Source organism: Biomphalaria glabrata, chromosome 6 (assembly GCF_947242115.1).
Source record: "Biomphalaria glabrata chromosome 6, xgBioGlab47.1, whole genome shotgun sequence".
Taxonomy (NCBI): Eukaryota; Metazoa; Mollusca; class Gastropoda; family Planorbidae; genus Biomphalaria; species Biomphalaria glabrata.
The window spans coordinates 44,571,825-44,579,657 of record NC_074716.1 but is presented as its reverse complement, the minus strand read 5'-3'; positions in this window follow the sequence as shown (position 1 = coordinate 44,579,657).

The following is a 7,833-nucleotide window of genomic DNA, read 5'->3' as shown; positions in this document are numbered from 1 at the left end:
TTTTTGAAGTAACGTCTGTATTATATAATATAAGATAAGATACATTAACGTTACGTAGGGGCTTTTCTCGATACTTAAATATGTAGGTCAATCGAAATGCAAGTAGTGTAATTTTATCTTTATTAGGCGTATTTTTCAACATATGATCTGCATGTTAAGCGAGACCCCTTGTAGTTGGCTTTTTTTTTTTGGTAAGAAGAAGAGGTGAAGAGAACGATGGTTCTGGAAATTCGACTGTTTTGACGCGTGCAACAAATTTGCTACTTGAAAAGAAAATTCACTACACACATTTTGATTAAAAGGTTTGAAGGTTGCCGCCGAATAAAAATGTCTTCGAAAAATAATATTTAAAAAAAAATTATGAAAAAACGGAGAAGAAATGAAATGGAACAATTAGATTCTATTTTTTATTTTTTAACATTTTTTATTTATTTTTAGGTTTCAAGAATAAATTGTGAGTTAGAGTCCCAAAGTTATTTATACAATACTGAGCGCCTAAAGGCAGCACGGAAAACCAACTCCTAGATACCCCCCCCCCCCACTGGTCCACAAAAGAGATTGGACCAAAAGATCTCTGAGCATGCTATAAGCATGAAAGTAGCGCTATATAAAAGCTATAATAATAATAATAATAATACAAAAATCTTAGAGTTAGTAAAGGTTGGGAAAAGGCGACTAGGAAAAAAATTGTTGGCTTTAGAGCTCATCTTAATTGTTACTCTTGTATCTAAAAATTTCTTATTAATTCTAAATTTTCAAAAACATAGTATTTCTTTAAATAATTATTTTAAAATCATGCGAAATTCCATAGACTTTGTTACCATATTTGAAAAAGAATTTAAATTATACGAAATATAACTTATATTAATGACAGATTTAAAAAAAAAATTGATTTGTAAGACTATGACACAAAAGAAAAAGTATTGGTTCACCTGATATGCGAGTGGGGTGGCAATTGCATTTATCGCCTATACCACCTGGTACAACCCTCTTTTATTTTATCCTATACTGTTTAGCGAGCAATTCTTGTATGTATGTGTGTATATAATGTTTATGTTTGCGTTGGATGTGGTAAACTATGTGGGTCGCAGCTGGTGCTACGTAGCCACTTAAAATACTGCACTCCTCCTTTAACATCGGACTCAAAGACAAGGTTTGTATAAAGGCATCAAGGAAACCTGCTTCCAGATACTCCCTCCCACCACCATAGAGATTAAAGCATCTGTGGGACGTCTGTTACTTCTATCACCTTTCATCTCACAAAAAAAGACTGCCTTTTGCAAACGCTCGCCCCCCCCCTCCCACCACCACCAGCGTAACTATCGGACAATAAGAAGTCCCTCTATACTGTCCATACCGGCGTGTTCTGTATGGGGACTTGAGAGACATTCATTTCTACTTGCCATGTACATTGACATTTAGAACTATAAGATCACGAAAGCCACTTTTTGAATTGAGAATCTTTACCCGATCCAAAATAAGTCAATATATTTCCTCATCAATTCACCTGGTTTACTAATAATTCACTAATGGTTTAATTCGAATAAAGAATATGGTGTAATATAATATACATATTTCATAATATGTTCAAATATCAACAAGTAGCTTTTATTCAATTTAACTAATTTTGTTCACACACTATGATTTCTGCTGAAAAAATTGGACCACCCCCTACACCCAATCTCCACAGAAGCGAGCAAGATACAAGAAGGCTCACGACCTAATATGTAGATTGGTTAAAATATATATCCACAAGTAGCTTATATGATATAGATATATTACTATGTTAACAAACTGTTATTTCTACAAAAAATTGGATTGGACCGCCCTCCACAATTGAAAGTTAAGTTTTTTTTTGTTTTTTTTTTTTTGGGGGGGGGGGCAAAAATGAAGCAATCGCCCACCACTCTACCGAATTGGCCAACATACTAGAGAAGGGGCCGACACAATCCCAAAATAGGTTAAAATATCAAAAATTAATATATATTGTTACATAAGTGAAGAATCCACATATACATAGTGTGAATTCTCTTCTAAAATTGTTCCCCCCCCACCCACGATTCCACTACCCCCCTTCCTGGATCCGCCAGTGTACTGATCAAACTGAAAAAAAGGTTGGCGTGTTGCATCCTTTGCAGAAACGTAGGAACAGGGGTCAGGGGATGTGAATCTGCAGGCGTTTCGCTTAAGATGTTCTTGTCTATCAACAAGACTATCTATCTATCTATCTATCTATCTATCTATCTATCTATCTATCTATCTATCTATCTATCTATCTATCTATCTAATTTTCTCTACTTCCTTCAACCTTTCTTTGTCTTCTCTTAACTGTATTTTCTTTGTCTGTCACGCTCTATTAATCTTTGTATTTTGAAGGCACTTAGGAAAAAAAAACTTATATTTCTTTAAACATTTGGTTCTTCACCTTTTCTGTTTCTAAAGAGAAAAAAATGAAAAAGAAGAGAAAAATGTAAGTAAAGTATAGCAATTATGGAAGAGAGAAAGAGAAAGAGAGAGAGAGTTGAAATAAATCCTGCTCAGTACAACTATAACCAGTTCGAATTGTTGAAATTCAAGAAACCTAGTTGTCCACATAATGGAGATTCGATACTTTGATTTCGTTCATACTGACAACATTTAGGCTGTAGAATTCTGAAGTCAAGAGCGTTGGTTCTAGCTTATGGCTAATTGTGGTTGTTATTTCATTTTTTAGAGCGTATCACCTAGTTAGTGACAACATGATAAAGATATCAATCTATACCAATTTTAGTTAGCCTCTAGACTATCATCCTTGCATATAATTTTTTCTAATCTCAAATACAAGTCATTTTTTTTATTTGATTGAAAGTCACATACGAAGAAGCCCGCTCTTTCGGAGTTTGGACCTACACAACTCATCAAAAACATACTTTATTTAAAAGAATGTGCTTTATTAAAATAGTTCAATCGTCTGGATGTGTCTCTGAGTATGATACAGTTATTTATATTTATTTTTAGAACTTTAAGGGAACAACATAATTCTAGTTTGCTTTTACTTGAATATTCGTTTATGTCTTAGGTCTTTGAACAAACAGTAGTGATTGGCTAAATTTAATTAATAAGTTCGATACTTTGAATTTAACGAAAAAACGAATTTAGGCCAAAGTTTAATAAGACAAAAAAAAATTAGTTAAAATCATAGTTTTAATTAATTTTTTTCAGTAACAAACTAAAAAAAAATAAAATGTTTAGAACTTTGAAGCATGTAGTTGCGGTTGAAAGTTACATCCGTGTTTTCTGATCTCGTACAGCTTTCAACAGTGTTGATTGTCCAAATAAAAATGATGTAACTAACAACTATGTAGCCTCAGTTTACATTTAAAGAGGGATTGGTCAGGTAAGATGGTAATAGAATGGAGCTAATGTCTGTACAGTACTATACATGTTAAACATTTTTTTGTCAAAAGCTTGTATGCAATATTATGAATTGGGTTGTTCAGAGTTTTATTTTTGAGTCACATGTTGGCGTTAAGTTTTTGTTGGTTTATGGTAGGGAATCTGATAAGCGGGTTAGGTCAATATTTACTGATTATAATAAATTCATTAGCGGTAAACGATAATTTATCAACTGCAGGAACATTAAGTATACCCTTTTTATGGCTTAAACCTTAGCTAAAGCCATGGTGTAGAATAGATAATAGTCTTTATTAAACCTATTATTGAGATTTAAGTCTAAATCTTAAGTCAGGCCTAAAATGGAGATAAAAGCATTAGGATAACCAAATATAGGGAAAAAAATATCCACACCCTCCCTGTCCAAAAAGTAAATAGACTGTGTGTCTGACTGGTTTAAACAACCTGGTCAAATAGACGTACACATGTAGACGTAGTGTACAGTACGTGTGTAGTCGATGGTGATAAGACAGACTGAGTTTCTTTCCATGCGCGTTATGCAATAGTGTATGTTGTGTGTTGCGTGGTCAGACAAGAAAATAACACATTGGTCTAGACTCTAGAGTTAGTCAAATAGATCTACCTTTAAACTAAGAAAGTTGCAGACCCTCACTGCCCATAAAGTAAGGAAAAAAAAACCTGTATGTCCGACTTATCTTATAAAATTCAGACGTTACTTCAAAGAAGAAGATGATTACGTACTAGCGTCATGCATCTAGTCATGCATGGTAACCAAGGACTTAAATTCTGCCAAGTCATTGGTTTTCTTGGCTGGCTCGTTTTCGTGGCAGGCTGATTTTAACAACCTGGTCAGATTAATTGACCAGATATTTGGGGAGGGAAAGCGGGACACATGTCGATCTTGGGACGTTAAAAGAACAGGCTTAGATTTTTTTTGAGCAATATTGCTGTCAACAACACACACAATGTAGGCTTACACACAATAATTTAAATAAATGTTGTACATTCTAATGAGTAGCGTAGGCCTATCGACTTTCCAACGTTATGCAGTAGCTCTAACTAGAACACTAGATATATATTATAAATTATATTTTACTTTATATATATATATATATATATATATATATATATATATATATATATATATATATATATAACTAGGGTTGGTGTCACCCGGTGCGGTTAACTCAGGGTGTCACTCCCCCCCCCCGACCACCCGCTATCAACTTAATCCAGTTTTCCCAACAGAAATTAATTTTGTTGAATTAAAACATTTTAACGAATTTAGTGATTACATATTTTAATTGATTTTTGCACTAATGTAAAATTAGTCAATTCTTTTTGAAAATCCTATTGTTTAGAACTTTTTTTCAACAGTTTTACTTAAAAAAACAAAATTATAGCTTGTATATAGCCCTACTTTCATGCTTACAGCATGCCCAGAGCGCTATTGTCCAATCTCATTTGTGGGTCGGTGGGGGAGGAGGTATCTGGGAGAAGGTTTTTACGTGTTGTATTTAGGAGCTCAGTAAACTCTACTCGAGTCGGGTGTCGAACCTTGAGCCCCCTTCAAAGGTAGCCAAGCCAAGTTTAAGCGTACTAAACCTCTCGACCACGCATCCTCTCTATCTTACAATGTATATTTATTAAAATCACCTAAACATGTTTTCTTTGTTAGATTTTTGCAAGGAAACGGTATAATATGTTGCTTTGTTATTCTAACTTTGAATACCATCTAAAGGGGAAAATGTAAGTTTGCCGCTATCTTGGTCATTTATTGGTCTCGGTGAGTGCTTAAAGGTCACCTAAAAGGTCTAGGGCGAAGCTCTGGGCACCAAACATTTTTTAGCATTTCTGAGCTTGAGAAACTCATTTTCCCAAAGTCTTATCTTATACAATTTCTACTAGTAAGAAGATTGCAGGTCAAATAAGATTAAATTTAAAAGAGGTGAACGGGCAGTATCTGACGTGTGAGAGACATTCGAGGCAAATGAGCAGTGTTTCTCAAACTTTTACCGTTGGCGCCGTCTCTAGCTAAACGTTTTTTTTTTTCAGAAATAGTGCTATGTACATAATTTTTAACTGTTTTGTATAACCGATAAAGTTCTTTCTGGAGATAGTATTAGAGAGGCATCAGGTTCCCTATCCATCCAGCAAGGTGGACTGTTGAAGCGTCGTTAGCTCCTCCAGGCATTTTCCTATTTTCTCAGCTTGTGCCGTCTTCAACGTATGTTTCTTCCCGTGAAAAGAAGCGCCCATGACAGTGTTGAATTATAACGGAGTGGGACGTTCCGATAAAGAAGTATTTTCTTGGAATCATCTTGCCGAAATCTTTTTAGTTTTTGTCACACAAAGGTTGCCAACATAACGATGTTAAACACTTGAGAGAATTTTTATCGTTCTGACGAGAGAATTTCGACCATTCTGACGGAAGAATTTTGACCATTCTGACGAGAGAATTTCGACCATTCTGACGGGAGAATTTCGACCACTCTAACCATTGGAAAAAGCTCACGTCAGTAGAGGCGTTTTGAAACGTGTTCTTCAAAAAGTTTATAATCGATATTTCAGAAGATGCCTCATACAAAAACGGTAAACATTTTAAAAGATCCTTATTAGAAAATGATACGAAGTCTTCATCTTACAATATTTTAACTTTTTAAACATTGACAATACCATTTCACTGGGTTCATATTCAAAGTTTGATAGATAACTTCAAAGAACAGACAGCCTTTTGTTTTTCATCCGTGTAGAATAATTTAAATTGCTTCACCCTCTCCCTATTGCTCAGGACGTCGCGCCCTCATGAGAAAAAGGCGGCCTCCCCCTCCCAAGGGGTGCCCCCCCCCCCACCACAGCTTAAGGAAAACTGCAGTAGTTCATGCGAGTTTGTAATGGGCTTGTTGTCATAAGATCATCCGTACTGCCGTAAAAACGGGGTAGATTCTTGAATCACGTTGTTGAAGAGGCATTAACTCTTTCTCTCCTAACAGACGATACCAACGTTGATTCCACCAGAATGTGGTAAATAATTACGGAGAGAAAGAGTTAAACTGTCTTCTTTAAAATAATCTTTTGAATCGATCTTGCTGCTCAACGTATAAAAGTTTTGGGGCGATAAAACGATGTCACATAAATAATAATTTAATTTGTCTTAAAAGTTAGACTCTTTCACCTAATTGATGCTAGAATATATAAAATAACTACAATGCTAATAGAAATAATTTTTGTTTAAAAAAAAACTGCCTCTGAGTCCCTTTGTTATCACGTTACTTTTTACAATAGGGCCTAAATTAAATATATAGATCTAGATTAGTACAGTAGATATGCCTAGATATATTTGGGTATATATCTTGATATTTTTTTTTTTGAATCTGCTAGTTTTTGCTTTTATTCAATTTTTCCATTAGGGCTTATATTTTCTAGTTTTTGCAATATTAATTTTTTTATTCGCTTGTTGCCCCCCACCCTAACGAGTGTCACTCGGTGCGGTCCGCATACAAAACAGTTATTTTAAAGCGAGTTGCTGAAGCAAACGAATGTATGTAAAAATTCTTTAAAAAAGCAAAGTTGAAAGTTAATTTGATTAAAATATGAAATGAACGAGCTATATTTGTATGTTCATGAGTTAAAGTATAAGACTATCTTTGCGAAAAGTAAATCTATCACCTTAAACTTGAATTAGATCTAGGCTTCGAGAGATTTAAGTTCTGCGCAACCTTTTTTTTTTGATGATCTTAAGCTTATTTTAGGGCTACTATACATACGTCAAGGTTCCAGTTAGCACCCAAGGAACATGTATGCCAAGTTTTATCAAGATTGGTCAAACGGTTTTGATTTCTATGCGAGACATACTGTTACGCTCCTTTCTAAGATGAGACTCTTTGAACAGTACATTAAACTAAAACAACAACGTCATCGTTTAGAACTCATTTAATTTCCATGAACACTACAACCATAGACATAAATAAATATAGACTGGCCGAAGGAAGTAACTTCATGTAACTTGAAAACATGTATATCTATTGTATTCGGATTTCCAATTTATGAAAAATTGCATGATCTTCATTCTTAGAGATTAAACAAAACTACTTTAGATATAGGTGTGTGGCTGAAATAGATATGAATACTTAACTTTTGTACTGCTCATAAATGCTGTTTAATAAAGTACACAAAATTGCAAGTCACAAATTTTCGTTTCATAAAACTCTTTAATCGGCCAGTCTATATTTATTTATGTCTATGACTACAACACTATTTCGTTTCTATCTCTCCATTTTGGTTCTCCTCTCGTTTCAACACGCATTCGCACCGTTCCACATTTACACTAACATGCGCACTTAACATCCTCCTTGTTCAACAAGTTCGATGTACATCGAACGTCCAAAATACAAATCACCACATATCTTATCAGCCTATTCCAAGTTTAAAAATAATCTA